Here is a 12,667-nt window from a genome sequence, read left to right as displayed (position 1 = left end):
TGTCCCCACCCAAATCTCATCTTGAGTTGTAGCTCCTATAATTCCTTCATGTTGTGAGAGAAGCCTGGTGGGAGATAACTGAATCATGAGGGCAATTTCCCCCATACTGTTCTCATGGTAGTAAGTCTCACAAGATCTGATGGTTTTATAAAGGGTTTCCCCTTTCACTTGGCGCTCATTCTCTCTTTGCCTGCCACCGTGTAAGACATGCCTTTCTCCCTCTGCCATGATTGTGAAGCTTACCCAACCACATGGAACTTTAAGTCCATTAAACATCGTTTCCTTTATAAATGACCCAGTCTCAGGTATGTCTTTATCAGCATGAAAACAGACTCGTACAGTAAATTATTACAGCAGCAGTGGGGTGCTGCTGTAAAGATACCTGAAAATTTGGAAGTGACTTTGAAACTGGGTAACAGGCAGAGGTTGGAACAGCTTGGAGGGCTCAGAGGAAGACAGGAAAATGTGGGAAAGTTTGGAACTTTCTAGAGACTTGTTGAATGGCTTTGACAAAAATGCTGATAGTGATATTAACAATAAGGTCCAGGTTGAGGTGGTCTCAGATGTAGACAAGGAACTTGAGAACTAGAGTAAAGATGACTCTTGCTATGTTTTAGCAAAGAGACTGGTGGCATTTTGGCCCTGCCCTAGAGATTTATGGAACTTCGAATTTGAGGGAGATGATTTAGGGTACCTGGCAGAAGAAATGTTTAAGCAACAAACCATTCAAGAGGTGACTTGGGTGCTGTTAAAAGCAGTCAGTTTTAAAAGGGAAACACAGCATAAAAGTTCAGAAAATTTGCAACCTGATGTGATAGAAAAGAAAAATCCATTTTCAGAGGAGACATTCAAGCTGGCTGCAGAAATTTGCATAAGTAACAAGGCACTAAATGTTAATCACCAAGATAATGGGGAAAATGTCTCTAGGGCCTGCCAGAGACCTTTTCCGCAGCTGCTCCAACCGTGGCTAAATGGGGCCAAGGTACAGCTTAGGCTGTGGCTTCAGAGGGTGCAAGCCCCAACCCATGGCAACTTCCACATGGTTGGGCCTGTGGGTGCACAGAAGTCAAGAATTGAGGTTTGGAAACCTCTGCCCAGATTTCAGAGGATGTATGGAAAGGCCTGAATGTCAAGGCAGAAGTTTGCTGCAGGGGTGGGGCCCTCATGAAGAACCTCTGCTAAGGCAGTACAGAAGGGAAATGTGGGGTTCGAGACCTCACACAGAGTTCCTACTGGGGCACCACCTAGTGGAGCTGTGAGAAGAGGGCCACTGTCCTCCAGACCCCAGAATGGTAGATCCACCGACAGCTTGCACCATGCACCTGGAAAAGCCACAGACACTCAATGCCAGCCCATGAAATCAGCCAGGTGGGAGGCTGTACCCTGCCAAGCCAAAAAGGGTGGAGCTACCCAATACCATGAGAGCCCATCTCTTGTATCAGCATGACCTGTATGTGAGACACGGAGTCAAAGGAGATAATTTTGGAGCTTTAAGATTTGACTGCCCTGGTGGACTTCAGACTTGTGTGAGGCCTTTAGCTCCTTTGCTTTGACCAATTTCTCCCATTTGGTATGGATGTATTTATCCAATGCCTGTACTTCCATTGTAATCTAGGAAGTAACTAACTTACTTTTGGTTTTACAGGCTTATAGGCGGAAGGGACTGGCCTTCTTTCAGATGAGTCTTTGGACTGTGGACTTTTGAGTTAATACTGAAATGAGTTAAGACTTTGGGGGACTGTTGGGAAGGCACTGTTGATTTTGAAATGTGAGGATGTAAGATTTGGGAAGGGCCAGGGGTGGAATGATATGGTTTGGCTGTGTCCCCATTCAAATCTCATCTTGAATTATAGCTCTTATAATTCCCACGTGTTGTGGGAGGGACCCAGTGGGAGATAATTACATCATGGGGGTGGTTTCCCCCATACTGTTCTCGTGGTAGTGAATAAGTCTCACAAGATTTGATGGTTTTATAAGGGGTTTCCCCTTTCGCTTGGTTCTCATTCTACCTTTACCTGCCACCATGTAAGATGTGCCTTTCACCTTCTGCCATGATTGTGAGGCCTCCCCAACCATATGGAACTCTGACACCATTAAGCCTCTTTTCCTTTATAAATTACCCAGTCTTGGGTACATCCTTATTAGCAGCATGAAAAGGGACTAATATACTACCAGAGTAAGAATTCAGAAGACCAACAGTACTATAATTCCCATTCTGTTGTTTCTGAGCTTTTACAAGCTGTTATTCATGTTGAAGCATTAGAAGGAGAGAGAACTTTAATGTATCCCAGAGAGCAAGTCAGATTATAATCACCTGTACTCAAAGGTATCTGATCATAATGTATGTTCTAGGGATTCTTGTCTCTTTTAGCTCTTCAATCCTCATACTTCAGGAATAAGACTCTGAAGATAAGTCAACCAGTATAGAATGGAAGTAAATGAGCCACCTGAGTTATAGTTTCAGATCAATTTTATTCAATATCTGATTCCAAAATCACCTGCAAAAGAAAACTCCCTTAAAAAAATTAAAATACAGTTATCCCAGTTGAGTTGATAAAATATGAAATGTAGAAGCAGATTTCTGTGCTATTTTCTTGAAAGCAAGAGCTAATTTTTATTTTTGTATAAAATACAGCAGCTAACAGACTTCCTGGTACGTCATGGGCACTCAGTAAGGAAGAAAGGTCTGAAGGGTGAAAGGAAACTTGACACCATTTTCTTACATTTGTGGCAGTTGAAACAATAGAATGCAAATGCTGTCTAGATTATCCTTCTGAGGGTCTGGTAAGTCAGAGCCAGATCTGGAAACAGATCAACAGGACCACCCATTATGCCAGTCTGCAAGTGGTGCCAAAACATCTGTGAGCATGAAACAACTGGAAAGCCATATGCAAGGCAAAATAAATCTTGACCCTTATATCCTACCATATAAAAAATTAACTTAAAATGGATCATAGACCTAAATTTAAGAGCTAACACAATACTTCAAAAAATTTAAAAAAAAAAAGGTTTGGAAAAGATTTCTTAAATATCAGGACCAAAAACGCTTGAACTTAAGAAAAAAACAAAATCAGTGAATTGGCCTTTCATTAAAATTGAGAATTTTGATCTTCAAAAGACACTGTTATGACAATGAAAAGCCCTATCTTGGGAGAAAATGTTTTCTTTTTTTGAAACAGAGTCTCACTCTGTCACCCAGGCTGGAATGCAGTGGCACGATCTTGGCTCACTGCAACCTCTGCCTCCCAGGTTCAAGCAGTCTTCCTGCCTCAGCCTCCCAAGTAGCTGGGACTACAGGCACGTGCTACCATGCCTGGCTAATTTTTGTATTTTTAGTAGAGACAAGATTTCACCATGTTGGCCAGGCTGGTCTCAAACTCTTGACCTCATGATCTGCCTACTTCAGCCTCCCAAAGTGCTGGGATTACAGGCATGAGCTACCGCGCCCGATGGGAGAAAATATTTTCAAAATACATATGCAACAAAGAACTTGTATTTAGAATACATTAGGAACTCTTACAACTTAATTTTTAAAAAAAACTACAGTTTTTTTAAATGGGCAAAAGACTTGCACAATACTTTGTGAAAGAAGGTATATAGGGCTGGGTATGGTGGCTCATGCCTGTAATCCCAGCACTTTGGGAACACAAGGTGGGCAGATTGCTTGAGCCTGGGAGTTTAGGACCAACCTGGCCAACATGGCAAAACCCTGTCTTTACACAAAATACAATACTTAGCTGAGAGTGGTGGCATGTGGCTGTGGTCCCCACTACTTAGGAGCCTGAGGTAAGAGCATTGCGTGAGGGAGGCAGAGGCTACAGTGAGCTGAGATCTTGCCACTGCCCTCCAGGTCCAGGGGAAAAAAACAAAGCAAATAATCAAACAAAAACAATGTCTCAAGCCTATAATCCTAGAGCTTTGGGAGGCAGAGTCTGGAGGATTGCTTGAGGCCAGGAGTTCAACACCAGCCTAGGCAACATAGCAAGATCCTGTATCTCCAAAAAATAAAATAAATTTAAGAATTAGCTGCCAGGCATGGTGGCTCATGCCTGTAATCCCAGCACTTTGGGAGGCCGAGGAGGGTGGATCACGAGGTCGGGAGATTGAGACCATCCTGGCTAACACGGTGAAACCCCGTCTCTAGTAAAAATACAAAAAATTAGCCAGGCGTGGTGACGGGCACCTGTAGTCCTAGCTACTCGAGAGGCTGAGGCAGGAGAATGGTGTGAACCTGGGAGGTGGAGCTTGCAGTGAGCCGAGATCGCGCCACTGCACTCCAGCCTGGGTGACAGAGCGAGACTCCATCTCAAAAAAAAAAAAAAAAAGAAAAGAAAGAAAGAATTAGCTGAGTGTGGTGGTATGCACCTGTAGTCCTAGCTACTTGGGAGGCTGAGGCAGGAGGATTGCTTCAGCCCAGGAGTTCAAGACTGCAGTGAGCTAGGATTCAGCCACTGCACTCCAACGTAGGCCATAGACTGAGACCCTGTCTCTGAAAAAAGAAAAAAAGATATATGGATGGCAACCAAGTTCATGTATAGAAGCTCAACATCTTTAGTCATTAGGGAAATGCAAATTAAAATCATAATGAGAGGGGACTCAAATAGATACTTGTAAGGCAATGTTCACAGCAGCAGTACTCAACAACGGACAAAAGCTGGAAACAATCCAAGTATTTATTAACATGAATGGATAAACAAAGTGTGGTGTATTCATACAGAGGAATATTATTCAGCCATAAAAAGGAAGAAAGTTGTTACACATGCTACGACATGGATACACTTTGAACATATTATGCTAAATGAAATAAACCAGTCTTAAAAGGACAGATATTGTATGAGTCTTCTTGTGTGAAATATCTAGAATAGATGAATTCATAGAGACAGAAAATAGAGATTATGGGATTGGGGGGGTGGGAATGGGAACTTATTGCTTAATAGGTACAGTTTCTGTTTGAGATGAACAATTTTGGGATAGATAGTGGTGATGTTTAAAAGCATTGTGAATGTAATTAATACCACTACATTGTACACTTAAAATGGTTAAAATGGCAAATTTTATCTTATATATTTTAACTCAATAAAAATTTAAAAAATAATTAAAGGCCAAATATATATAAAGGGAATGTATTAGCCTATTTTCACACTGCTATAAAGATAATACCAGAGACTGGGTAATTTACAAAGGAAAGAGGTTTAATTGACTCACAGTTCTACATGGCTAGGGAGGCCTCACCTCAGGAAACTTACAATCATGGTGGAAGGTGAAGGAGAAGCAAGGCACAACTTCAAAAGGCAGCGAGAGAGAGAGAGAGAGAGAGCATAAATGAAGGGGAAGTGCCACACTTTTAAACCGTCAGATCTAGTGAGAACTCTCTCACTATCATGAGAACAGCATGAGAGAAACTGCCTCCATGAACCCATCCCCTCCCATCAGGTCCCTTTCTCAACATTCGGGGATTACAATTTGAGATGAGATTTGGGTGGGGGATACAGAGCCAAACCATATTAGGGACATTATTTTGTATTCTGTAGGTACCCAATAAATACTTTCTGAATTAAAAAAGAAAACACAGTGAGATATGACCACATATCCATTAGAATGGCTAAAATTATAAAGGTTGATAATACCAAGTGTTGCCAAGGATATGGAACAGGTGCAACTCTATAACTCTGGTGATGGTAATGTAAAATGATATAATCAAGAAAACAGTTTGGCCATTTATTTAAAAGTTGAACATACATCCACTGTAAGATCCAGTGATTCCACTTCTGTGTATTTGCCCAAGAAAAATAAAAACATGTGTCCATACAAAATTTTGTGGGTGAATATTCATGAGAATTTTATTTTTAGTAGTCCTAAACTGTAAATAACTCAAATGTCCATTAACAGGTGAAAGAATAAACAAATTATGGTATTCCCATACAGTGGAATGCTACTTGGCAAAACAAAACAAACAAACAAACAAAACACCAAACTTTTTTTTTTTTTTTTCCCCAGAGCTAGCAGAGGTTTTATTTTGGACCAAAAAAAAAAAAAAAGCAATTGAATTGTTTTGTTGCTGGAGGCATGGGCAAGGGGGGTGGCCCCAGGGAGTAAACTCCCCTATGTGTGCTTAGGGATAGGGCTGAGCCTCAGGTGGGTCTCCTGTTCCCTGTGCTCCCCTGCACAGTGGCCTTTCTCATGGGCTCTGGGGCAGCTGCAGGAAGGATAGGCTGGGAGAGGCTGCTGTGGCTGTTCACTTGAGCAGGACGTCAGAGGACTCAGACACCAGCTTCCCATCGTGGGTCTCGATCTTCTTCACAACCACAGCCCTGAAAACCCCAAACTATTGATACACACAACATGGATGAATATCAAAATTATGATGTTAATACAAAGAAACAAGACAAGAAAAACAGTATATGTACAACTTGGTTTTATTTTTTATAAAATTCTAGAAAATCCAAACTAATCTGTAACAGAAAGCAGTCCAGTGGGTTTCTGATGCCTGGCAGGGATGAGGCAGGAGTGAAAAGATGGTTGAGTTATAAAGGGCACGCAGAGACTTTTGGGGGTGAAGGCTATAGTTTCCTGAGTATTTGCATATGTCAAAACTCATTAAATTGTACACTTCAAATATGTGTAGTTTATTATATATCAATTATATCTCAATGAAGTCATAAGAAAAATAGAAAACTATAAGGCTCTTCTTCCTCATGATGTTCTAACTTCATCAAGTCAGAAAATTATTAGGAAATACTGATTTTGTTAAGTACAATGAGAATTTTCTAATATCTGCCAGAAAGGTGTCATAAGAAATATTCAAATCTACAAGGTTTGTCTTGTGACTGATGATCCCTTTCATATGATGCTCTTGTCCAGTGCACAGCCAGTTCCTCCATGAATAGCAGCCTGAAATCATGTTCACAGAACCCCCTTCCCAATACTAGGAAAACCTGGAAGCAGAATTATTCATTGATAAGTTGTTTTTAAAGAGCATAGATTCAGAGTAAATGATGGTGGAGAGTCTTGAGGGATATTTCATCTTGGCTTTGGAAAACCCTTTTGAAGTCTCCCAGTCATCCAATCGAGTCCATCTTCCTAGTAAGTAGAATGTTTCATCCCCAATCCCAGGAACCTTCTCCCCTGGACTGCTTGATAAACATGAACTCACTCTTATTCTCTGGCTTCCTTTTGTGTAGGTTCTATACAGCCACTCCATTAGATTACAACTGTGTTACAACACTTACAGTACACTTAGCGTTCAGCTTCTTCAGTTAACATAATATTCTAGTCCCACCTCTTAAAGACTAAAACTTAATCATTATGTTCAGATTTGGGAGATACCAGATTTTCTCCACCATTTAAAGACTCTGTCAGACTGATTCATCATGTGTTCATTGTTGTATTGATTTCTTTCTCAGAAGGTCACTTTTTCCAAAGTTTTGGACCTACCTTTCTCCAACAAAAGCAACTCTCTTAGATCCATAAGGAATGTATTAGTTGAACTAAAGATGCAATTCTGAAACATTCTACTATGCTTATCTGAGAATGAGCTTGTGTTTGAAAAGTGACAAGGAGCGTAAACATGGTGAAGAGCAAGCTAATAAATTATATTTCTTGGAGATTCAACTAATAGGAAATTTAGCCCATGGTTGATTATATTCCACACCCAAGCCTTGAGCACTGGCACAAATTATCAGGGTGCTGTTACAACTGTCTGGGTAACAGGATTTGCTTGAGTATGTTCATGTTGGCACTGCTGGTGTAAAAATTAAGGGCAAAGTCACACTGATAGATAATGAGCCCTTTATCAAGGAAACTGTGTTGGACAATCTCACTGCTCAGAAAGAATTTTTCAAAAGAAACCCCAGCCTTTGTTCCCTCCACTGGAGGGGACCCAGAGATGTCAGTGCTGCCGACAGAACCTGGCCCCTAGCATTCAGACAAGCTCACAGAATAAAAGAGACACATTCCCATCAGCCTCCCCAGTCCAGCTCCTATCGTATAGACTTTTCTCTGAATCCTGCTAAGCTGTGTGTAAAGAAAACACTTTAGATCAGGCAAGGCTGTATTCTGACAATACTGATTTTTTTTAAAAGGGTTAGAATTTTTCGTTTAAACACTTAAACTCGTTGTTGGTAGATGCATCACAATGTTAATAAGGATTTCCTTTCTGTTATAAATAGAAAGCAACAACTTTCTATTTGGAAGAATGACTTTGGAAAGAGTGACTATGGATAATTTAGTATGTTTCAGAAGTTATTAGATTCTTTAAATACTAATGTGTTTGAAAAAGGTAGCTTATGTTTTCTGTTTTAAGAAGGGCACCATGCTTACGATGGTTGTTGTATTCAATTTTAATGTTTAAAGAGGGCTTTTACGGGTTGGTTGCGGTGGCTCATGCCTGCAATCCCAGCACTTTGGGAGGCTGAGGTGGGCATATTGCTTGAGCTCAGGAGTTTGAGACCAGTCTGGGAACATGGTAAAACCCCATCTCTACCAAAACTACAAAAAATTAGCTGGGTATGGTGGCATGCGCCTGTGGTTCCAGCTACTTGGGAGGCTGAGGTGGGAGGATCACTTGAGCATAGGAGGCAGAGGTTGCATTGAGCCAAGATTGCACCTCTTCACTCCAGCCTGGATGACAGAGTGAAACCCCATCTCAAAATAAAAAAAAGAAAAAAAAAGAAAGAGGGCTTTTACATGAATTGTTTTATTTGACGCACCAGCCCTGGGTGGTAAGCAGAGCATGTATCATGATTTTCATTCTATAGATGAAGAAAAAGACTTGGGAAAACTCCATGATTTGGCCTAGGTCCCATAGGTGGGAAGCAACAGAACCAAATCTCCCCTTGGGTCTTCTGACTCTTAGAGCAGCACGTGCTGCCTCACTGTCTGATGATTCTTCCATTTGGGTTAATGTGCTCCTTATTCTAAATCCATGTTGTGTCCCTTCCAGGCAACTTTCAGTCTAACTTCTGTAATTATTAACTGATCTATCATTACCACAAACCTAGAATAAATTTTGAAAGGGACCAAAAAGTCTCTGGGATAATTAACACGGAGTTTCAGACCTCTGGGATCACCTAATCTCTCTACTTCAGGAATATTGAACTATAGAATTGGCAAGTGCTACATACATCTAGTTTAACTGTTTTTCAGATAAGAAAACCAAGACCCAGGGAAGCTAGATACTTATCTCTATAATACAAAGTTAGTTAATGCTTCAAGTCACACAGCTAGTTAGTGACAGAACCATGACAAGAACCTAAGTCTAAATCCAGGTCCATGGTATACACCTGTAGTCCCAGCTACTTGGGAGGCTGAAGCAGGAGGATGGCTTGAGTCTAGGAGTTCAAGGCTGCAGTGAGCTATGATTGTACCACTGCACTCTAGCCTGACAGAGTGAGACCCTGTATCTGAAAAAAATATATATAGCAAAATAAAAAATAAATCCAGGGCCTGGCATGATGGCTCATCTCTGTAATAGCAGCATTTTGGGAGGCCGAGGTGAGCAACCACAAGGTCAGGAGTTTGAGACCAGCCTGACCAATATGGTGAAACCCCGTCTCTACTAAAAATACAAAAAAATTAGCTAGGCGTGGTGATGCATGGCTGTAATCCCAGCTACTCGGGAGGCTAAGGCAGGAGAACTGCTTGAACCTGGGAGGCAGAGGTTGCACTGAGCCGAGATTGCGTCACTGCACTCCAGCCTGGGTGACCGAGCAAGACTCCATCTCGAAAAAATAAATAAATAGACAAATCCAGGCCTCATTGTTCTAGCTCATAGCCTCACTGTTATCATTCCAGTTTAGCTAATGCCTGGGAAATACCTGCCAAATATGGCAGGCACCATTGACTTATTGAAGAAAAGATTTATGACTTGTATACATGATTACAGGACTGTCAACAATACCCTTGTAAAAGATTAATAATCTTGTACAAAATTTGGGCACCACGCCACATGAAAAACAGGAGGAACCAGGCAGGTTGATGTTGCAATCCAAGGCAAAACTCACTTAAACCTGAAATGCTATAAAATACTCTATCACATAATTTTACCATACAACTGTGGCAGAGGAGTTGGCAATTACTGCTCTTTTTTTCAGTCACTGAATTTGGAGGGAAAAGAGAATACACATCTGTTCCTAAGCCCTTTACCTGTCCAGGAATGTTTGCACACACCATCATTTCCACCACCATCACCACCTCCATTCTCCAATCCATATTGGGTCCCATTAAAATGATATCTTAATATTTCCCTAATTCCCATACCAATTTCCATGTAATACTATAAACCTAGTATTACTACATACTAAATAGCCAAAACCAGCTGGGCACAGTGGCTCACACTTGTAATCCTGGCACTTTGGGAGGCCGAGGTGGGTGGATCACCTGAGGTCAGGAGTTTGAGACCAGCCTGGCCAACATGGCGAAACCCTGTCTCTATTAAAAATAAAAAATTAGCCAGGCATGGTGGTGGGTGCCTATAATCCCAGCTACTCGGGAGGCTGAGGCAGGAGAATCGCTTGAACCTAGTGGGGGCGGAGGTTGCAGTGAGCTGAGATCACGCCACTTCACTCCAGCCTGGGTGAAAGAGTGAAACTCCATCTCAAAAAATGATAATAACAATAATAATAATAATAAATAAATAAATAAATATCCAAAACCTAGCATTCTCCCTAACATGAGGCTCAGTACTTCGGCAGAGGTGACTTCGCCAAGTTTTTCTTTTTCATGCTTCCTTCAGAAACTTCTTGGCTTATCAACAAGTTACCTTGCAGAAGGCTGCAAAATCATTTGGCTTTAGAGTCAAAGTAACACCATGCAAGTGGCCACTAGAGTCAATCGTTTGAGGCAGGCCAAGTTTGTGTGTTTTTGCTCTGGTAAAAAGATTTGACAATATCTATGATTACAGGTAGAAAGTTCACGAATAGAGGAGTGCTTTATACATAGTAATTCATTTAGTCCCCACAAACAACCTATGAGGTAGGTGTTTCACAGATAAGAAAATTGTGGCACAAAGAGATTAGTAAGCAGGTAGAACTGAGCTTAGAACTCAAGCAAATCGGCTCTAGACAGCATCCTCTAAACCTGGCGTCTGTAAACTACACTCTGCAGGCCAACTCTGGACCACCACCTGTCCTTTAAATGACTTTTGAAGTTGTCTGTGGCTGCTTTCCTGCTACCACGGCAGAACTGAGTAATTGCAACAAAAACTGTATGAACCACAAAGCCTAAAATATTTACTATCTGGTTCTTTACAGAAAAAGTTTGCTGACTCTTGCAGTAAATTATACCGGAAAATAATAGGGACTGTCCTTCTCCCACTTTAAAAAATACAAATGCAGAGCAGGTGTGGTGGCTCATGCCTGTAACCCCAGCACACTGGGAGGCTGAGGCGGGTGGATCACCTGAGTCAGGAGTTCAAGACCAGCCTGGACAACGTGGCAAAACCCCATCTCTACTAAAAATACAAAAATTCGCTAGGTACAGTGACGGATTACACTGAATGAGAGGTGCAGGCCAGGACTAGGACTCAATTCTGCAACCCACAGATCTGTTATGTTTCAGTTTCAAGTTTCAGTTAGTACCATGGCAGGGATTTGTCGAAAATGAGTTAGGAGCAAAACTGGAAAGAATGATAGATACCATCCAGCGGATGAAGGATGAAGTTAAAGTTAAGTACAGAGGGGCCAAAAGGAAGGAAACAGGGACTGTGCTGATAACTGGGGCACAACAGCCCCCAAGACAAACTATATCTGCTTCACAGCTTCGTCAGGGGCCAGCCCTGGCAGGGCCACTCAGGCCTGCTTGGACTCCTAGTCTCTGACTTCTGTTTACACTAATGTGCGTTGCCTACTGGACACTTAAGAATGGATTATTTTATAAATGTCATTAGCCATATATATGTTCAGTCCTAACTAGATTATAAATTCCTTGAGGGAAAGTCCGTAAGTCATGACCACATGGGGTATAGTCTGTCTCTCTTTCCTGCAGGAGAAGTCTGTACACTGGGAAGTCAGAAGGGAAGTGTTGGCCTGATTATTTCCTTACATTTTTCAATGTCCTTCCACAAGAAGGCTCATAAGAGATTTTTATTTGTGATCATTTTCATCACCAGTAATGTGCATAGCCCTCATTTCATCTTAGAGCTTCAAAAGAATACATATTGAGACCAGCTTCTTTATGACTTGTCATCTCACATGTTCTCCTTTATTTCTAAAGGAACAAAGTACATATTTTCTCAAATGCAATTGAAATTTCAACTCCTGCTATTTCTTTTAGAGCTTTGGAGAGTCTTAGTGTTAATCAAATGAAAATGAAAAGAACTAGCATTGTTATATAATTTTACATCTACAGAAATGCAAATGATATTTAAAATTAGGATAATTTCAGAACTAGTGCGTTGCTTTGTTGAAAGAATCAGTTCAAACATCATAGTTCATATCATAGACAAATGCAAATCTCTTGGCATACATCATTATCAAATATAAAATTTTTAAAATTTTGGAAATTTCAGGTGCCTTAATAATAATTAAAAAAAAAAAACAACCACTAATTCAGGGAGATGAAATATTTTGCATAACTATGAGCCTTTTTAGGATTGTCTTCAGTTAGGTCTTGAGGATCACTATGTTAATTTACTCAGTTGGGATGTAACGGCAAACTTGCATGTTTTGTT

This window comes from Pongo pygmaeus, chromosome 4 (genome assembly GCF_028885625.2).
Source record: "Pongo pygmaeus isolate AG05252 chromosome 4, NHGRI_mPonPyg2-v2.0_pri, whole genome shotgun sequence".
NCBI lineage: Eukaryota > Metazoa > Chordata > Mammalia > Primates > Hominidae > Pongo > Pongo pygmaeus.
Note: the sequence above shows the minus strand (reverse complement) of the source record.